Below are 21,147 nucleotides of genomic sequence, written 5' to 3'. Positions count from 1 at the left end.
CAAATCCATATATCACCCTGGGTCTCATCCCTTTCCTCATCTCTTCTTTCCCTCCCTCCCTCCTTCCCTCCCTTTCCTTCTTTACTTTTTTCCTTCCTCCCTCCCTCCCTCCCTCCCTGCTCCTCTCCTCTTTCATGGTGTATAAAAAGATTTAGGGAGTAAATATTAACACCAACAAAGGGATCCTTGGCCCAACCTCTGTGAGCCTGTCTGCTCCTCTGTGAAATGGGAGGTGTGGGGGAGGACCCTTCCAGCCTGGACTTGCCACGTGTCTGTTTTAAGCTTGGAAGAGCTACACATGCAGCTGGAGGGACCAGCGGAACAGCTCCCTCAGTGATCATAAAAGCACATCCCACCTGGCTCGCCTCCTGCTCCGGCCCTGTCAACAGGTGGCATGCAGCCAGGATGTGCCCATTTCACAGGTGGGAAACCGTGCCCTAAGGGCTCACCAGTGTACCTCTATAGACCTGAGACATTTCAGAGTCAGTCACCAAATCCCACCTTAGCAGGAGAGCACTCTCCTGATTTTACCCATCTGTCTGTTAGAACTGGTAGCTTCCAACCACTTCTGACTCCTGGTTTCTGCTGGGCATTTCTGCTAAATGCTTTCTTTCCAATGTTCTTTTAAGTCATGACTGTGCACCCTGGCAGGGGTTTGCAGGGCCCACTACTCCTATTTTACAGACGAGGAATGATGAGGGCTGTGAGCAAAGGCATGCCCCTGTCCTGACTGTGTGTACAGTGGTGAGGGTGGTGGTTGAGGAGGACAGGCAGTAGTGTGTGGGATCCATGCCTGCCTCTCTGGCCCACAGCCTTCCCCCAGGAAAGTGTCCTCATATATCAGCCTCATCCAGCCTCCACCCCACTCCCCCTTCCCTTGATCGGTGCCTTCATCCAGGCAGGGTAGTGTTACCTTTCCCTTGACAGAAGAGGGCAGACTGAGGGGTTAGGAGCCTCTTGAAGGCCATACCACAGGTGACCCAGGCAGAACTGTGATCTAGAGGGGGACTAGGTCCCTCTCCTGAATGACTCAGATGGAATTTAGGACCAGTCCCCTCCTGTTCCAAATGAGTCTGCCCTGGGCCCCCTGAACTCACATAGGTTTTCTGTCTCTGAGTTCTCATTTCAGTCTTCCCCTTCTTCCTACTTAACCTTTCCTTGTATAATAAAACCCATTTTCAATCTGTATTAACTTCTATTTCTGGCAAATCCTAAGAGTGTGACCTTAAATAAGTAACTCAACCACTCTAACATCAGTTTCCTCACCTGTAAAGTGGGGACAATGCCAGTACTGAGAGCATTAAATAAGAGAAGTGTATTCCCAGACACATAGAAGGCAGGCATTCAACAAAAATACCTGTAATTGTTGTTAGGCCTGCCCCCATCACTCCCAATCAGAAGCGATTTCTCCTGGCTCCACATTGCTGTCATCCATATCCATTTTTCACACTGTTATATAGCTCAGTGACTCTCATCTCTCTCTCCCATGTCTCTGAGCTCCCAGAAGACACCTACCACCCCTGGCCCAGAACTGGGCACAAGGACCATGCTGGACCATTCTCTCTGGCTGCCTTAACCCCTTTCCAGACCCCACAGCCTCTAGGGGGGTCTCTGCTCCATCTCTGCTTCCTCACTGCCTTTCCATCTTTGTTCTATCCAGTTGGCTTCCATTACATTCCCTCCCCTCCCATCCCCTCCCCTGAAGTCATTCAGCCCCATCTTGCCAAGTCCAATAGCCATTTCTTGGTTCTCCTCTTCCTTGATTTGCAGCAGCATTTAGCATTGATGCTCACCCCTCCTGTGGTGGGTAACCCAGGTTTTCCTGGGTTCTCCTCCTGCCTCTCAGGCCACTCCTCTTTTTTCAGCTCCTCCTCCCTGCAACCACTAACTATTGGACACCTGGCAGCACAGCCATGGGCTTTTTTTCTCCCTAACTATATTTACTTCCAGAGTTATCTCATCCAGTCTCATCCAGGCTTAAAATATGGTCTATATACTTCTCTCTCCCTAAGCTCCAGACTCATAGATCTGACTGCCTACTCCACATTCCACTTGGATGTCTTAAAGTCAACATGGCCAAAACATTACCCTAATTTTTCCTACCAAACCTACTACTTACTACTCCCACTTCTGGCCTCTAGTCTTCTGCTAGAGTTAATAAATGGTGCTAGCACCCACTCTATTGTATAATAAAAAATTTGAATGGCTTTTGTCTGGTTCCTGGGAAGGAGCCTCTATATTCTTGAATTTCTCAAGTGATAGAGGTGTTTGTTTTTTATGAGTCCCTGGGACCACATATGAGTTTATGCTAACCAGCTAAAGCAGGATGGGGGCTGACCCCCAGAAAGACCAACTAAGGGGTTAGATGACAGGGCTTTGAGCCAGTCCCACCTCCAGGAAGGGGAGGGTAGAGAGGATGGAGATTGAGTTCACTCACTCATGCCTACAAAATCAAACACCAATAAAATCTCAGTAGCTCAGCAGAGCTTGGTTGGTGAATAATTGATGTGCTAGGAGGGTAGACAGGTCCCTAGTGGGACCCTAACAGACCTCATCCTGTGCCTCTCTTCAGTTGGCTGGTTCTAACCTGTATCCTGTATAATAAAAACTATAATTGTAAGTATAGTGCTTTCCCTAGTTCTGTGAGTCATTCTAACAAGTTATCAAACCAGAGTGGGTGTGGGAACCCACAAATTTGTAGCTGGCCCAACAGAAATGAGTTAGCTTGGGAACCCCACTTGCACCTGCCATCTGAAGTGAGGCAGTCTCTTGGGGAACCATGTTCTTTAACTGGTGGGGGTCTGTCCTAACTTTGGGTAGTTAGTACTGGATTTGGATTTTGGCACCCCAGTCGGTATCAGAATATGCCTCAGTCATCAGCCATGATTCCTCTCCTTCCCTCTCCCCTCACATGCACTATAAGAGTGGGTCCAGCCCTGGCCAGATGGCTCAGTTGGTTGGAGCATCATCATCCCTTAACACCAAAATGTTGAGGGTTCGATTGCCAGTGAGGGCACATACCTAGGTTACAGGTTCAATTCCTTGTTGGGGCATGTAAGAGAAGCAACTGATCAATGTTTCTCTCTTTCTTCCTCTCTAAGATCAATAAACATATCCTCAGGTAAGGTTTAAAAAAAAAGAGTGGGTCCAATCAGCTCACCCTTCACATGCACTCAGCATACAGGGGTCCCTTTTCCCACCTCCATGGAAGCTGTCCTGCTATAGGTCCATCCTCTATCACCCGAGTTACTGCGGCAACCTCCTTCCTGGTCTCCATGCTTCCACCCATGTGCCCAGGGGGCTTCTGTTAAGGTAAGTCAGGCCGTGTCACTCTCCTGCTTGGATCCTCACATGCCCCCATTCCATCTGGAAGGAAGGCAAAGTCCTCAATCTTTCTGATACCTCACCTCTTTCCCAGACCTCACTTCCTACCACTGGCTCCCTGCTCTGGCCCCTGCCGTCACAGGTCATCCATATTCCCCAGACAGCCCAAGCTCCCACTTATCTTAGGGCTATGCATTTCCCTTTGTCTGGAATGTCCTAGGTTCTCATTCCTTTCATTCTAGTCCTAAAGGTCACATCCTCAGAGAAGTCTCCTCTGCCCACCTTATGAAAAATAGCTCCACCCCAACCCGTCCCCTCCTCTCTCAACTCTCACTGGCTTTATTCTCCCCATAAGCCTTTATGGAACATCATACATGACTTTAATTGCTTATTGCCCATCTCCCTTAGTAGAATCACAGTTCCCTGAGGGCAAAGACCATAGCTGCTTGTTTTGCTTCTGTGTTCCCAGTACTTGGCTCAATAAATATTTGTCAAATGAATAAATATATGCTACCAAGAAAACTGGCCAGGTACAGGGAAAAGTTTCATACAAATGATGTGGTGTCCCATGGAATCTCTTGTTTTTCCGCTGGTTGTTATAGACTTATTTGCATTGATGTGGAAGGAATCACAATAGGACAATACAATTTAAACAGTTTGAGAAAGAAAAAAACATGCTTTGTTAGCAGGTAACAAACAGATGCTCTGAAAGCAAAATGTGGCAGGCCATTTACTTCAAAAGTTACTGAGAGATTAAAGACAAAGAACACTACTGAGAAAAATGAACTGAACGTAGAATCTCCTAACTTGGGTTTTAGTGTTGTTTCTCCCATTTATGAGTTTTGTGACTGAACAAGCAGAACCCTCTCTGTGAGCCTCAGTTTTGTTACCTGCGGAATGGGACAATGCTAATACCTCCTGGCTTGTGTCCCAGATTCACTGACAGGGTCCTCTGAGACCCTGAGAGGCGGATGGAGCAGACCCATCAGATGTTGTTTAGTTTACTCTTGTGTGAATCACCAGGGTAGGAAGTCCCAGGATATTTGAGCAAAAAATAAAGAGTCAATACCAACTAGATCTCTAGGAATAATGATCAATTGTCAGTCCCCCAGGGAAGGTGTTGAGAGGAGATTTTGCTGAATCAGATGAAAATGCTGAAATAAAGCTGCCATACATTGTGGGGCCAGGTTTTCACAATCATCCATCCCCTCCACAATTCCAAGATCCTGGCGACCAGCCTGAGCCCTTGACATTGGGCTTCACTCCAGTGGCTTCTTCACCTCTCTGGACCTTGAAACAGGCTGAAAGGTCCTGCCATCCCTGTCTGCTGACCTGCTGGGGTTGCCGTGAGTCAGAACCCCTCTGGAGGACTGGCAGTAGGACTACTGGGACTCAGTATGGATTGAGTTTGGCAAAATATCTCTGAAAATGTCCTCCTTTCTGCCCTTGCCTAAATCCAAAACCAGGACTCATTCCTGGCTCTCTCTCCCTTTCTGCCCCAGTCTTTACTATTATTCTTTTCTGTCCACTTCTTATCACCCACAACCACCATCAAGGCCTCACCACTTCTCACTTGAACAACTGCATCAGCCTCCTAACTGGCTCCTTTCTTGATCACAGCCATCTACTCACTCCATAGCAGCAGCCAGGGAAGCCAGGGAAAAACAGAAGTCTGTTCCAATCACTCCCTGACGATAACCCCCCAGTAGCTTCCAGATGTTCTTAGGCTGAAATCTAAACCCTTCTGACAATAGTGGCCTTGTGATGCTGTTCTTCCTTCACCTCTGGCCTTTTATCTCACCAGCACCCCCTTGCTCCCTGTGTTCTAGTGAGGCTAAGTTTCTGTGTTTCCAATGCTTCTCTCTTACCACAGGGCCTTTGTACAGGCTTTGCCCTTTGCAGAAATGCCTTTTCCCCTTATTTAGGCTTCCCTTTTCTTCACCTTCATTTTGGTCCATCATCTAACATCTATGACATGCTCAAGTAGGTGCATTCTTACACGCCTTCCAATTTTCACCTTAAATAAGCACTTCCTTAAGGAAGTCTTCTTTGAATTTACCACTCCTCTCCCCACCCCATTAGGCTCTCATAGCCAACTGGCTTCATAGCATTCATCTTGTTATAATTATTATTTTATTATCTGTTTCTCCTTCTAGGCTCTAAGCTCCACAAAGGTAGGAACCAAGACTTCCTTGCTTACTCCTCTCTTACCACTGCCATAGTCATAATAGGAACGTGATAACTTACAAAATTTTATGGATTCACCCTGGAATCATATTTGAATCTCTTATGCTCCACCTACCTCTGCAGCCTACATCCAATCACTGGTTTCCCTGACATCATCAATCTTGCCCACAGACACTTGTTGAGCACCCACTTCTCAGCTCAGCAGCAAACAGGAGGATGTGCAGACAGGCCCCCATGGTATGGTATGCCAGTGCTCTAACTGGGGGCAAGCCCAAGAGAGGGAGTGACTGACTCCCTGAAAGGGCAAGAAAAGCTTCAGGCCAGACGGTCTCCATGAATGGGGCCTTAAAATGTTCTTAGGAGTTTGCCAGGTTGAGGGTGAAGCAGAGGAAAAGGCACAGGCAAAGGCCAAAAAAAGTGAAATAGCACTAAGGACATCTTCCCAAATTTTCCTCTGGAGTTCCACTTTCATAACTTATATCTAGACCCTCATCCCAGCACTTCTGCAAAGCCACCTAACTAGATTTTTCTGCTGTATTCCCTCTAAGCTCTGTCCTCATTCTGTTCTGCCTTTACTCCAGAATCTGCTGTGGCTTCCTATTACCTTTCACCTTAAATCTAAGGTGCTTACTTGCCCCTGGATACCTATCTCACCCTCTCCCTATCTCTCCCACCCTCACTGACTTTTTTTGTTATTACCCACTGACATAATCAACATTGGTGCCCTGCTTACATTAGGTGTCTGCATTTTACCTCCTTGAGGACCCCTTAAAGGTGGGATCAATGTCTTCTTCATTTACATTCCCTTGTTCCCACTCCAGCTTCAAGCTCAGTGCTCTGCAAAATAAATGGTCACAGTCATCAGGAATAAGCTACCCCTGTTATGGGTCAAGTTGTGACCCCAAAATTCATATTTTGAAGCCCTAACCCCAGCATATCAGAATATGATTGTATGGGAGATGAGTCTTTAAAGAGATGATTAAAGTAAAATGAGGTCATCAGGGTAGGTCTAATTCAACACAACTAATGTCCATATAAGAAGGAAAGATCAGGGCACAGACAACGCAGGCAGAAAAAAGAGCATGTGAGGATACAGGGAGAAAGTGGTCATTTAAGAACCAAGGAGAAGGGCCTCAGAAAAAAACAAACTTGCTAACACCTTGATTTCAGGACTTCTGACCTCCAGAACTGTAAGAAAATACATTTCTCTTACCTAAGCCATCCAGCCTGTGGTATTTTGTTATGGCAACCCTAGCAAATGAATAACAGCCTCAAAGCCAGTTCTTTGAGAACCACAGTTCCAGCGACAGAAGACTATAACATTGACATTGGCTTTGGGGGGAAAAAAAGTTTAGAGAAAAAGAACACTTTAGAATGAAAAGTGATGCTACATGTGGCTGGCTGGCAAAATGTACACACACATACACATATTGGTGGGGGTGGAGAATTTTTTTCTTAACTAGCATTACTCTTTGTGCTAATATAAACAATGAACATTCCATTGTAGGACGTTTAGAAAATGTAGAAAAGCACAAAGAAGAAAATAAGTTACCTGTTATGTTCCTACACTTAGATATCTATTTCGCCAATTTTCTCCTTCCTTGCTCCTCTCACTCTCTCTCTTTCTACTTTGCTTACTTATGCTGCATTATACCTATTTTTAAAAATGTAGTTAGGATTAATTTTGGCAATCTGCCTTTTCATTTAGTACTGGAATATGAACATTTCCCCATAAATTATTAAAAATTCACCTCAAACATCATATTCAATGGCTGTCCAGAACCTCCCACTATCTGCATGTGCCATGGCGGGGTCTCCCAAACCTCTGCTAGTGGACATTCCTGCGGTTTCCTATTTTTAACTGATAGAAGCAGTGCTTCAACAAACATCTCTGTAGATCAACCTTAGTACCTGGCTTGGGCTATTTCCTCGGGGCAAAGTCACTAAAAGTAGAATTACTGGTTACTCATATTTTGAAATAGAATTTTTAAAAAATTCTTAAAATGTTCTACACTTTTGGGGCTGTAACAACTTCCTGATCACATATATTAAAAGATCCCCAGAGCCTATGTAGTAATTTTAGACAACTTTAAAAAAAGGACAGAGAAAGAGCAAAGAAGACCTAGATTATCTGGCTATAGTCAAGGCCACAAAGCAACATCCATCCCTGGCTACGACAAAGTTGCCCTTTGGGTTAGAGCCTGGTTACTTAGAAAGGGAAGGGAAGGAGGTGGTCTGGCTACAATTACAACATTGTGTGGGGAGGGTATGCATTGTACAGATTGGGAAACTGAAGCACAAAGTGGTATAGACACTTACTTGCCCAAGACTATACACAGTTTGGGAATGAAGCAGTCAGGACTGAAATTCAGTTTTGCCTGGTTCCAATAACCAAGGGTTTAACCATTACACAACACTGCCCTGGGGCAGGGTCTGTGGGGACAGGATGACTCCAGGACAGCTCCCAGATCCAGCCCTGATATCCTGTTCTGCTTTCTGATCTCACCGGCAAGGTGAGGTACTGGGTGTGCAGGGCTGGGAGGAGGCAGGGCTGGTGCATGCCCCGGGAGTGCATGAGCCAGCAAGGCCCACCTGACCCCACCAGGTAATGGCCTACATGCCCACGGACCATTTGCTCATCTGGATCACAAATTCTCATTGACGCAAGAACGGTACTAGAACAGCCACAGTGGTGTGACAGCCTAGAGAAGAATGTAGTAGTGTGTCAGAGCAAACATACACAAATAAAAGGAGGAAGGATAAAAGCCTGTGGCAACAAAGAGGCAAAATCGTGAACCAACTGTTCTCTGTATTTCCCAACCTTTTAAAAAAGTGATTTTGCTTTCACAGGCATATGGTGGGGAAAAAAAGTCCTTGAAGTTAGATGGGCCTGGGTTCCAATTCTGCCCATCAGTTGTGTGACCTTGGGCAAGTCACTTCACTTCTCTGAGCCTTGGTGTCCTCACCTGCGGAATGGGGATTAGCATTCTGTCTTGTTCTCAGGATGAACTGAAGTAAGAGATTCCCATCACATCTTTAGCTCTATGCCTGGCAGGGGGCAGGAACTCAGTAAACACCAGTCCCCACATAAATTAACACATTGCTGAATCCTAGAAATATAGACAGAAGTAGACAGGGTTCTGCTCTGGGAGAAGTGGAGTGTGGAGAGGGAGAAGCAATTATATCTGAGGAGGTAAGTACTTTAACAAAGGGAACAAACCAAGTCCAGATTATTTTCAGAAAATAATTTGGTTCTCTAGCTCATGATCACAGCAAAACCAGAGAAGGAGGCCACATTCGCTTTTGATAGATCTTTAATGCTTCCCTAGTATCACCTTTCATTTCTCCATCAAAACTTACCTGTCCCATGTCCCAGTTCCCTAAACCCTGCTATGTGCTGGGGTTAATCTGGTCAGATAATTTCTATAATGGACATGAGTGCCCTTGGGTTGCTAGACCACTCCAGATAGCATTTGGAAGAAAAAAAGTAACACATGCTTATTACACAAAACTTGTAAAACACAACACCCAGATTGCCCATACTCTTGTAACTTAGAAATAACCACTCCTAACCTACAGATGACATTTAGATGGGAGCTTTTAAAGCTTCCCCATCCTCTTCCAAGGAGTGACACAGATGGTGGCAACTGGGGTGCTATGACAGGCCGGTGGGGATCGGGTGCTGAGTAGGGAAGTCTCTATCCTCTCAAACACTGGAGCAACCGCTCATTCCACCTAGGAATGGAGCCAGCTCCACACACTCACACCATGAAGGACAATTTCTCAGGCGTTGCTAGGGAAGTAGTAGCCCAGGGCCATTGGCAGAACTCCCAGGCAGTCTCCCAGGCAAGGGGGCTATGTCTCCAAATGTTCATTTGCAAATAGATGGACCAGCAGTCATTAAGCTCCCCTGACAGTCCTCTGCAGGCTCCCAGGCTGGGGCCCAGCCCTCTGCATAGTTCTCTTCCTTCTCAACTCCTACCCCTGCCAAAACCTCTCATGATGGTGTTAAACAGATACTAAAGTATGGACTGATATGAAGTCTATGCAACCCACACAGGAATATTGCTCTTTATCTCAAAAGGACATTTACTAATGCAAATGCACCTCTGTTTTGGTAGCATATCACACCAAGGTAAAGATGACAACACACAGGCTCTGTTGGGGACTAGGAAGGGGGAAAGCCAAACTGCAGCTTCAGATCTGCCTCGGGCTTCCCTCCTCCCCGCTGCTACTCCACGTCCCCAGGTTTTTGGGAGTGGCTGCTGAGAGGCTCTGTGTTGGGAAGGGCATCAGGGAGGCTGAGGTGGTTGGGACAGCAGAGGTGGGAAGATTGGGAGTTTGCACAGACCGGTGGTTTGCAAACCACCAAGGGCTCTGGGGCCACTAATGGCGCTGAAGTATGTACATAGCTATGTCTGGGGATGCTGAGTCCCCCAGGTGAACCAAGGGTCTTGCTCAAACACTCACCTATGTCCTGGGCTGCTCTCAGTCTGGTTCCAGGTGCGGGAAACCTACGAGCAAAGGAGATCAGAGAGGCCCATCAGAGGGGCTTGTATCTTCTAGGTTGAAAACTGGTGGCCAGAGATCATATTTCAAATTCAATATTTAAAATTTAATATTTGAACTGATCCTAGTATTTAGAAACTGAGGGATTTCATGCAAAAGTCTCACTTTCTGACTCCTTTGGGGAGAGCTGCACCTCTGGGCCACATGCCAGCAGGATACTGATGGGTGGGAGCCAAGTGGGCTATGAATCTAGGCCCACAAGTGCTCCCCTATCCCAACGTGTCTACCCCGCACCCCAGGAGCGCAAGTGTGCAGCCCCTGCTCTGGTGTCTGCCTTGGATCTGGAAACCTGGCATGTTCCCCTTTCAGGCCTGCCTGGGCTCCCACCCCATCCCTCCCTTCCCTTTTCCTGCTCCAGACATATAAACAGAGAAGTCAGGAGGGAGAACAACACCAGGACCATCCCTTGGAGAAATCAAAGGAAAGAAGACTGAGTCAGACTCCAGACAAAGTTTGGATGGGGAGCCCTGCTACCCCCTCTCCAGAGTCCCTTTCCAATATCCCTGCTCTGCGGTGGGGGTGCTGAGTCAGACAGGGTCCTGAGGGTTTAATAAAGGACATCTTGACAAAGGTGTGGGCAAGAGGGAACCAAAAGTGAGGGTTCCTTTGCTACCACCCCTAGTCTGGAACGGGGTGGGAGGAGGAAATGATGTCCAGACCTAGGTGCAGAGAGGGCTGCATGGAAAAGACCCCTGACAGTTGTCACCTGTGGTCAAGGCATGCAGGTAGCTCAAGGTGACTCTGAGGGAGAGAGAGAGCTGAGACACTAAATATCTAAATATCTCTCCCCACTCACTCTATGTCCTGCCAGAGCTCCACACTGGTCAAAGTCAGCAAGAAGCCAAAGAAAGAGAGAGGGCTATGATGCATACAGGTCACCTCCTGGGGCACAGGGTGAGGTGAATAGGGTGGAGAATGGGTCTCAAGGGGCAAATGATGGATGGCCAGCACAATGGCCCTGCTCCTGTGCCCTCTTCACCCATAGGAGCCATATCCCTTAGAACCCAAAGCAAGGCTAATTAGGTCCTCCCAAGTGTCAGGAGCTCAGTTCCACCCCAATTACTACTAGTTGGTGCTGACCCTTCCTGAGCCTCTGTCCTGCTCACCTGAACTGAACTCGAGTTTTCTGCCCCATACTCCAGTGCCTAACCCTGTCTCCAGCACCTGGAGCCTGGCCCAGGCCCTGACTTCCCCTTACAGCCCCTGCCTATTCTCTTCTACTGGACACTTTCAAATTCCTCTCACTATGGAGGCAGGCTGTCCCCTTCCCAGAAAGACAGCCTGGCCCAGAGTTCCCAGAGATCTGGAAGCAGAGCTGCAGGGAACCCACAGGCACAAGGCTGACACAGCAGTCACAGGATGCAGGAAGTGGCCAGGAGCTGAGAGCTTCCCTCCCCAGATCTCTTCTGGGAAAAGCACTAGCCTGACAAAAGGCAGCCATGTGCAGGGTTTCATGGAACCCAGAGTCGAAGTGACCCAGGAGATCATCTGCTCTGGTACATACTTTGGACAGATGGGAAAACTGAGGCCAGGGGATAGGTGGGGCTTTCACAGGCCACACAAGCCAGAAAATGGCAGAGCCAGTGCTTTGTCCACCAGGCTGTCCCTTCCTCCTGGCCCAGGACACATGAGGGCCGGGCTGTGTCAGGATACTGATGTCATGATGTAGGCACTGTTAAGATTCCCATGTTATAGATTAGCAAGTTCAGTCCCTGGAAGTTACCTAACATGCCTTAGACTGGCACAACTGGTGAGTCTGGAGCAGAGGCAACAACACTGACAACAGTAATAATAATTAGCATTGCCAACTAGGGTGCTTTCTCCAGGCTAGCCCTGTACTGAGGTCCTCGAATACCTTATCCCATTGTTTGGCTTGTTTCACTAGAGAGTTTCTATTAACTTTTCCCATTTGGCTAAAACATGGAATATTTTTATGTGTATATATATATATGTTTATGTGTGTTTATATATATATATGTTTATGTATATGTTTATAAACACACATATATATGTGTTTATATATATATAAAGTGTCCAGTCTTATTGACGTACAACTGACATATAACATTGTGTAAGTTTAAGGTGTAAAATGTATTGATTGATATACATCATTACCACCATAGTGTTAGCTAACACCTCCATCACATCACATAATTACCATTTATTTTTTGTGGTGAGAACATTTAAAATCTACTTTCTTAGCAACTTTATATATCTAATCAGGTAAGGTTAGCCATGCGGTACTCAGGGGCCTTCTGGCTGTTTTGTTCCACATACTCACTTTCTGACCCTTTGTGGGCCTCTTCCTGATGCCTCAGGATACATGAGGCAGAAAGCTCAGAATTGGCCATCTGTCATACCCAGTACCCTTCCTGTGATGTTTAAGGGGTCTCCCTAGTCTTGGGTGGGCCTGCCTGCTCCCCACCCAGGGCCCTGGACTCCTGCGCATAGTAGCAAGGTCCTGGGCTGTGGGCCGCAAGGCCAGTGCCCTTTTCTTCCCCAGTAGGGACTGTTGGGTTGAGAGATTGATGAGTGATCTGTCCTCACTGGTGAATTTTTAATTACAGAAGAAAAGAGACCCCAGGCCCTGGCCCAAATCAAGAATTGTAGGCAGGGTGCTTCTTGGGTATCACTGACAAAAGCTGTCCATAAATAAAGGTGAATGGTTGAGATGGGAGTAATTGTTGGAAAAACTGCCAGACCCCCCAGCATGGAAAGTTCTGGAGTGACATAAGTATGAGTAAGACCAGGACTCATTAAGGTCTTGGGCAAGTCCAGGCATCGGGGCAGTGGGTATGGGAGCCTAGGGGCCATGCCAGCTGTCACTCTATGATTCTTGCCCTTCTACATTGCAGGTGACCGCACCACACACCCTGGATCCTCTTACAGTCAACAAGCTGAGAAAGGGCTGAGCATGGAGCATGGTTACCAGGCAGGGGCCCTAACCCCAGCCTTGGAGACACAGGAGAGACCGGACTCAGGTCATTGCCCTAGGAGAGCAGGATACCTGGGAGACTATCCATGACTCAGTTCTGTCTGATTTGGAAGCCAGACACAAAAAGAGAAATGAAGGCCTGGTTTCAAGTCTCTGCATCATTAACAGTCCATGTTCTCAAGCAAGTCACTTCAACCTCCTGAGCCTCAGTTTTCTCCTCCGCACAAAGGGGTTAGAAATAGCTACTGAGTGATGAAGGTAAAATGAGAAGATTCAAGGAAAACAATAAGCACTTTGCCTGGCATGCAGTGAGTTCCTGATAAACATTAACTGTGAACAAGGAAGAATAAACCACCAGGTCTGCTCTCAATTCACTTATAAACCAGTGGGGCTCTCACACTGGCTAAAAACAAAACTCACAAGGAAGAACAGAGAAGCACAGAATGACATTACAAAACACCCATGGTAAGAATTTGGGTGAGGGATCATTTTGACTTGGGGGCTACAGTCAGGGGAGGCTTCTGGGAAGAGAGGACCAGAAAAATACATCTGTAAGTGCCTGCATCTTTTGTGAGTTCAGGGACTAATCCCTTTGGTGGGAAGCCTTCCTCAGCCTGAAGTCCTCTTCTGGCAAATTGGGTGCCAGTGAGTGTATGCATCTGATTCTCAGTGGTACTACTGTTTAGTCAATAAAGTCATGAGTCATTGGCACCCACAGGCCCCAGGCTTTTCAGCTCATACCCCAGCTCCTCCAGGAACCCTCCTTAGGACTACTTCATCCACATGGACCCCACTCTTCTCATTGCCACTAGCACTCAAAGCCCAAACCACACACCCTAAAGAGCCTTCTTGCAGGGGAGGAGCCCTGGCCCCTGTTCCCTGTAAGACATTAGGCAAGTGCCAGCCACTCTCTGAGCCTCAGTTTTCTTATCTGTGAACAAGGGAGTTGGACTAGATTGGAGCTTCCCATAGTGACACTGGGGAGCAACAGTCTTTTGAGAGGCTCCTTAAAACATGACACCATGTTTCATGCTGGAGCCTCCACCTTCCTTGTAGATTTCATAACACAATGAATAAATACATCAAGGTTCTGATAAGTCCTGCAACATAGAAACCAGCTTAGTTTTGCTTGACTCAGCATTTCCTAAACTACCTTGACCTTGGAACATTTCTTTCAGTAACGTCTATTAACAGACCACAAAACTAGCATTCCTTAGAACCCACTTTGGGAGGGAATACTAGCCTCAAAGATCTCCTAGGTACCTTCATGCTCTGTCAATAAGGAGATTTAATAAAAGTCTTGGGTGTGGAATTTCATCCTCTCAGTAACTCTTCCAAAATGTCTGCTTCATTTCTGGCCAAAACATGAGGGTGCCCTCCTCCAGCTCCCACAGCAGCCTCCATGCCTGGATCTCCATCATGACAGCCCTTGCACTGCAGTTGTAGGTATGTCTCCTTCTGCAGTGAACCATAGGCATTTAGGGAGGGACCATGTCTGGACACTGATGTGTCCCATGGCTCAACAAGTTCAGTGCCTGAAACACAGTGTGTGCTCAATAAATATTTTTGAATACGGGAGTGTGGTTTACATATTTGACAAGTGGTATGGTCATGGCATATACCAAGAGGGACACCAGGTATGAATAACCTACAGGGCTCTCCTGACCATGCTTGTTAGTCAAACACCAGTCTGGTGGAAGAAAGGAAGGAGGGAAGGAAGGAAGGAATTGCAAGAACTACATGAGAGTATAACTATTACCTTCAAAGGAAAAGCACTTTCTATGGCAAAGTCCAAAGCTGTGTTTTTAACCTTTTCCCCCTCTGGGCTTTTCTGGCTTGGCTCTTCAGATCTGGAGTGGGGGTTGGGGGCTACAAAGACCATCCCTCCCCCCATGGGCCTCAGCTGGAGCCGAGGCCAAATGAGAAAGTGGGCTTTTTTGTGTCCTCAACAGAGCTGGCAGCAGTTTTAGCATTTCAAATATCCTGAAATCTGAATCCAGAATGGAACATTTTTTCAAGTAAATAATACCCTTGATGTCAGTCTTGCTGCAGCAAGCTCAACAGCCCCCAGAAACCCAGAGGTGAGGATGTGCAGGGAGCCACCAGAACACATGGGTGAATCAAACCCCAGATCTTCTGGTTCCATCCACCAGACCACCTGCCTTCCAGGGGTATGAAGATTTAGTAAGACACTTCAGGCATTGGCATATCTAAGGGGCATATTTTTTTTCTGATCATACCTGACAACGCCATAGGAAAATTCAGAAAGACCACACCCTGGGACCTCCACACTGTGTGGGCTCCAGGGATCCTGAGTCAAGGGTGAGGAGTGGTGGAGACAGGATGAAGAAGTCTCTTGGCAAAAGGTAAGATTAGAAAAGGTCAGAGCCCTCTCTGAGTGATGGGCAGCACCTGATGCCTGCTAAACTCCCTGATGGGCTGGCTTCAGATTTCCATATTGGTTTCCCTCCTCAGTCAGGATTTGAAGCAGATACCACTGGGTTTGAATTACAGAATCCGGCTGATGGCTTCCTGACCCTTCCAGGAGGCTTGCAGGGGAGGTGTGAGTTCTCAGGAGGGGCCAGCCCTGGGGCACATCCAGAGGGCTTAGAAGGGAGTGACCAGGACAGTGTCTGACCTGAAGCTTCCTTCAGGGCAATTTTCCCCTTTGGGGGCAGGACTGGCATAATGTGGAGAGCAAGGCCAATAAAATGGCATTGTCTGATTAAGATAGTATAAAGTATATAAAACAAAGTAGAGTCACTTATGTCAACTAAAATGGCTGTCAGTTAGCCATGACCCTTTGGTTCAAAAGAAAAATTACCTAAGTCAGAGTAAACACAACTGGCAAGGAGACATACTTAAGATATCTGCCCATGTGGTCAGAGTAGCCGTGTCTGCGGAGCAGGACCACCCATAGACAATCCCTGGGCAAATTCCCCACTTGGCATCAGGGGTACAAAGGCATTTATTGAAAAGACCCAGAAGGGTGGAGTACACCACTTCCAAGGTATAACAGGCAGGTTCTAGACCACTGCTGAGACAGCCAAGCCCCACACACCAGAGTGCTGCTCCATGCCACACTGATCTCCCTTGGCATCAGCTGCTGGAGGCTCTGTCCTGCTGGACTGAGGATTTCGTCTGCCCTGCTGCCCACCTGGCTCCAGAGACCCTCCTTGCAATATGCTGACAACTTGCTGACTGAGACTCTGGAACTTGGGTTCGTTATCCCCCACTGATTGCTGTGTGTGTGTGTGTGTGTGTGTGTGTGTGTGTGTGTGTGTGTGTGTGTGTGTGATGTTTCTCTTAGATTGTTAGAGTGTGAGTAAGATATTAATGTATATTGATGTTCTACTTTGAGTGAAACAGCATTCAATAAAAGCTGAGTGAAGAACATAGTCACTGTGTGTGACTCTTGTCTATTCCTTGGTGTTGGGCTGCTCAGCAGGCAGCTGGCGGAGCAGCTGTCCTGCTGACTTACAGGAAAGACTATATCATGAATACACGCTCCTGACACATCTATGCTCGGGACACTTAGGGGTGATCCTTATCCCCACCATCACCTCATAATATTGAGGCACACTGCAGGGAAACCATTCCAAGGGGAGAACCCTCAGTTACCTTGACTACCTCTCCAACACTTGCCAAGGCTAACAGGTCTTTACTGGTGGGAAGCAATGCCTACCTAGAATTTAACAACGCTAGCAGTTTGCCTCCTTTTAAAAAATTATTTTTACTGTTACTTTCTATTTATGACAGCTGTTACCATATTTTTCATTACAGTGGCAATAAGGTTAATTCTAAAATTTATTTAGGTAAAAAAAAATGTGAGCTCATTTGAATAAAGAGATTACGTACTTTTTAGTGCAGGCCAGGTGACCTAATCTACCGGTGTGGGGGGACTAATGTGAATGATTGGAGTCTTCGAAACATTCGTCCAGTCCAACCACAGATGGATACACTGAGTCCAGAGGAGAGGGGTCTTACTCAAGCCACACAGCCAGTTAATAGCAAGAACTGGAATGAAGAACTCGGGGTCAGGGTCTCCAGACTCTTTCTGCCTGTGAAGCCCAGCTGTGAACAGCTCCCTTAGTGTGGTCCTTTCTCACAGTGCAGGGGGAATCTGGCCTCATAGCTCTGCTGCCTTCAGGGTGCTGGGAGCTCTGCAGAGGCCACAACTGAGCCTTATTCATTGCTTTATCCCAGAGACAGTCAGGAAGTTGGTGATCAATGAGAATCCAGTAAAAGGGAAGGATGGGTAAATGGGGGGGTGGATGGAAGGATGGGTGGGTGGAAGGATGACTGGAGAGACAGATGGAGAGAATGGAGATGGGTGGAAACGTGAATAAATTGTTTGATGACTTAGGGAAGGCATGTTCAACCTTTGGCATCTCTGGGCCATAAAGGAAAAAGAAGAGTTGTCTTTGGCCACACATTAAATACACAAACACTAATAAAAACAGAAAAAAAATCTCATAATGTTTCAAGTAAATTTACAATTTTGTGTTGGGCAGCATTCATAGCCATCCTAGGCCACATGCAGCCCATGGGTCACAGGTTGGCCACCCCTGATTAGGGTCTCTGTCCTCCTTTCACCCACCCAAGGGTACTTCCATTCTGTTAGAGAACTAGCAGAATTTCTCTAAGACAAAAGAATTAATGGTTAAATTTCAGATACCACAATAGATTGGTAGAGACAATCTTCCCCGTCCCCATTTTGCCAAGTGAGACCTTGAAACAAAGGTGAGTGACACTGGCCAGGAAGCCCAGAGCCTCTGCTTCTCATTTTGTTTCTGAAACTCACTCTCTGACTTTGAATAAACTCCCTCCCTTTCCTGGGTCTCTGTTTCCCCATATGTAAAACAAGGGGGTGAGTCAAATGAGTTCTACTACTTTAGTATCCTGTGGCCATTGCAAGGCCTTCCAGAGGCCAAAGCCTCCCCAAGCATCCCTGATGCTGACTGTAGGCGCTGAATCAGTTGGATTTGGCTTCTGCAAAGTGATATGCTGAAGGCAGCCAGTCAAGCCACCCCCTAAGAACAGAATTAGCAAGGGGTTCTGTCTTGCTCTGCCTTTGGAACCAGTGTATACAAAGAAGAAAACATCAGAATGGCTGGGACATGAGGTCTAGTCCCCAGTCTCCTAAATGATATACCTCTTTGTATATAAAACTGCCATGTACAGTGTATGGACAAACCAAAGGCGAGAAGACAAGGGAGGGGCCAGAGGGAGAGGCTTAGAGCACAGGCTGCTGGGTCGGCCAGTCCTAAATGCAAATCCTGCCCTTGTCATTTCTTAGCTGTGAGACCTCGGGTCAGTTCTTCCCATCTCCCTGAGCTTCCTCATCATCTTCTAATACGGGGGATATAGTAGCTCTCCACTTTATTGGATGGTTGAGAGAACTGAAGAAAATGTACATGGTTGGGGGCCCTACAGATGTTAGCTCATCATCCTTCTGTTTGTGAACTGCCAGAGAGAGCCTGGATCTTGTCCAATAGGATTTTCCCCAGTGGACAGCACGGGGATGGATGTTTGCTCACCTACTAAGTGTTTATTGAGCACCTACAATGCTCTAGGCCCTCTCCTCTGCTCTGGGAACTCAGTGGTGAGGAGAGGCAAACCCTAGTGTCTGACCTCACAGCGTTTAACATCTAGGAGAAGGGGTGAGAAGACAGTCATTTACCAAGTGGTCACTCAAATAAATGGAAAGTGTCAGGTTTCATAAAGAGAAAAGTAGGGTGGAGTGGGGCTGCACTACAGCGCCATTTGTTCCTGGACAGGGTCATCAGGGAAGTGACTTGAGTTGAGACCCAAAGGATGTACAGACTGTGATCAGGCGAAAGTGTTGGAGGTTGGGGATTGGGTCACAAAAACAGGTTTAGCAGGTACAAAGGCCCTGTGGCAGGAAGCACACAGCACATTCAAGGCTCTGAGAGGAAGTCAGTATGGCTGCAGCAGAGAGTGAGGGATAATGTGATGTCAGGGAGCCAGGGATGCTGGAGATGTGGGCAGGGGCCTGACTGCCAGAGACTCATGGGTCTTTTTCTTTGTGTGTGCATGTGTGTGCACCTTCATGGGAAAAACGGGAAGCCAATAAAGGGCATACAGTGGAAGGGTGAGAGGTCGAGTCACTGTGATGTGGAGAATGGATGTAGAGAACCCAGAGGGAAGGATGAGAGCAGTGAGGCAGCCATGTCACTGTCCAGGCAAGAGACAACGGTGGCCCAGATAGGGTGGTGGCAACAGAATGGACAGCAGACAGGAACAGCCCTCGTCTAAGCTTTGGCATATGCAGGAAGCGATGCCTGTGAAATCCACTAGGACTCCCCTGTCCCCTTTCAGTGTGGTCCCTAAGGCTGTAAAGCTCAATCTCAGCCCCATGGACCAAGGCAGGCCTTCCCCAGAGGCCTCGGCACAGGACAACTGCCTTGGAGTATGATGTCCATGCAATAGTTAAGACGACTGCAATGCTTATCCACAGACTTCATAGTTCACAACCACCTTTCACAGCCTTTATCATCTTTGACCCTCAAAGCCACTATCAAGATGAGAGAACTCCAACCCCCAACCTCTTTTGTGACTCTCTTTTAAAGAATAAAAATAATAATAATCATAATAACTTTGTGTTTCTGTATAAAGATACCTCATTTCATATCTCCTGTTGACTCATTAACATTGAACTCATGACCAAAAAGCACTATAATGCATGCCTGAATGAAGCTCATCGAGCACACTTATTTTCTCCGTAAGATACATCATAGACTTCTTGGCTTAGAGCACTAGACAGCACTGCATTTGGGTCACTTTAAACAGCAAAATCAACAACAAAAAGTGCAAAACTGAGGGGGGAAAGTGGTACCAAGTAGAGTGCAAAACAGCATACTTGTTTCCATATAAGAGCTGAGGCTAGAAGGCAGAGTGACACCTCATCTGATCTCAGCTGGGAACTTGCACATTGGATGACTCAAAATTTTCACTGCCCTGCACACATTTGCAAAGGACTGTGAAAGCACCGTAAGTATGGATTTGGGGTTACATATAAACTCAGTAAGTAGGAGAATTTAATAAGTGCCATGGAATCTCTGAAGAAAGACAAATAAATGTATTTACCATTCATTTGTTGATTTGACACATTTTCATTGAGGGCCTCCCACGTGCCATTTGCCCTTCGGGTACTGGGGGTGCAGAGCCTGATCTCATGGGGCTGAGCATGTGCTACATATCAGGGACTGTGTAGCTTTGCCACATGCATTGCCTTGCTCCACCATCCCGTGGTAGGGACTTATTTTCTGGAGGAGATGGAGTCCCAAATGGGAGGTGGCCCAGGAGGGGTAAAAAGCAGAGGTGTTTCTAACAGTCTAGTTCCGCACCCCTAGGCACATCCTCATTCTAAATACTGATTTCATACCAGATATCTTAAAATCCTGTTCATTTCCCCCTTCTTGCCCACTAAGCAGTTCAGCTCACAGACTATATTAATCTGTGGCATAAATTAATTTAAACAAAATATTGCCAAGCAATGCAAAGGCAGAAATCCTCTTACAACCCACATGCAATCAATGCTGTGCATGAGGGAGGGTTGAGCCTTTTAGTGGCTGATGCTAAACACCCCTGAATCCTGGAGCAGTGAGTTCAGGCCTGGGTATAGGATGAGCCTGAGAGCAAAATGACCATTTGCCATGGTGGGGGTCTGGATTTCATTGTGAGCCTCTGGATCATCATAGATGACAGAGGATAGCCCTTAAGTGCTAGACACTGTTTAGTGAAAACCAGCCCCAAAGACTGCATTTAAGACTTTATAAAGCAACTTCATATCCATTGGATGATTCTATTTCCCTCCAATGGAGAGGTAGGCAGTGCTATTAGCCCAGTTTAGGGATGAGAAAAGCGAGGCTCAGGGGAGGAGGAATTACTTGGCCCTTGTCACACAGCTGGGCAGGAGGCAGAGTGGGGATTTGATCCCAAGTCTTTTATTTACCAATGGCACAGTCTTTTAATTACTTCCCAGGTTGGAAAAGAATGATTTATTCCTTTAAGTTGACTAATTCCAAGTGGAAAAATGTGTTTCAGAGGAATAAAGATGCAAAGGAGGAAGTAATGGTTACTTGAAGAGACCCTAAGTCAAGTGGATT

General features: G+C 46.8%; 1 protein-coding gene across 2 annotated transcripts in view; it reads right to left on the bottom strand.

The window, feature by feature from the left end:
- Positions 1-21,147, bottom strand: part of ATP2B2 (ATPase plasma membrane Ca2+ transporting 2) — a 377,186-nt gene that overhangs the window by 292,139 nt on the left and 63,900 nt on the right. For both annotated transcript variants that reach the window (XM_045832091.1, XM_045832092.1), the window contains exon 2: positions 9,982-10,025. The gene's annotated coding sequence lies outside the window, so the exon portion shown is untranslated. The remainder of the gene's footprint in view (positions 1-9,981; positions 10,026-21,147) is intronic.

This window comes from Phyllostomus hastatus, unplaced genomic scaffold (genome assembly GCF_019186645.2).
Source record: "Phyllostomus hastatus isolate PE091 unplaced genomic scaffold, TTU_PhHast_1.1 phas_contig_16, whole genome shotgun sequence".
Taxonomy (NCBI): Eukaryota; Metazoa; Chordata; class Mammalia; order Chiroptera; family Phyllostomidae; genus Phyllostomus; species Phyllostomus hastatus.
The sequence above is the reverse complement of the archived record's forward strand: the minus strand, read 5'-3'. Positions and strand labels throughout refer to the sequence as shown.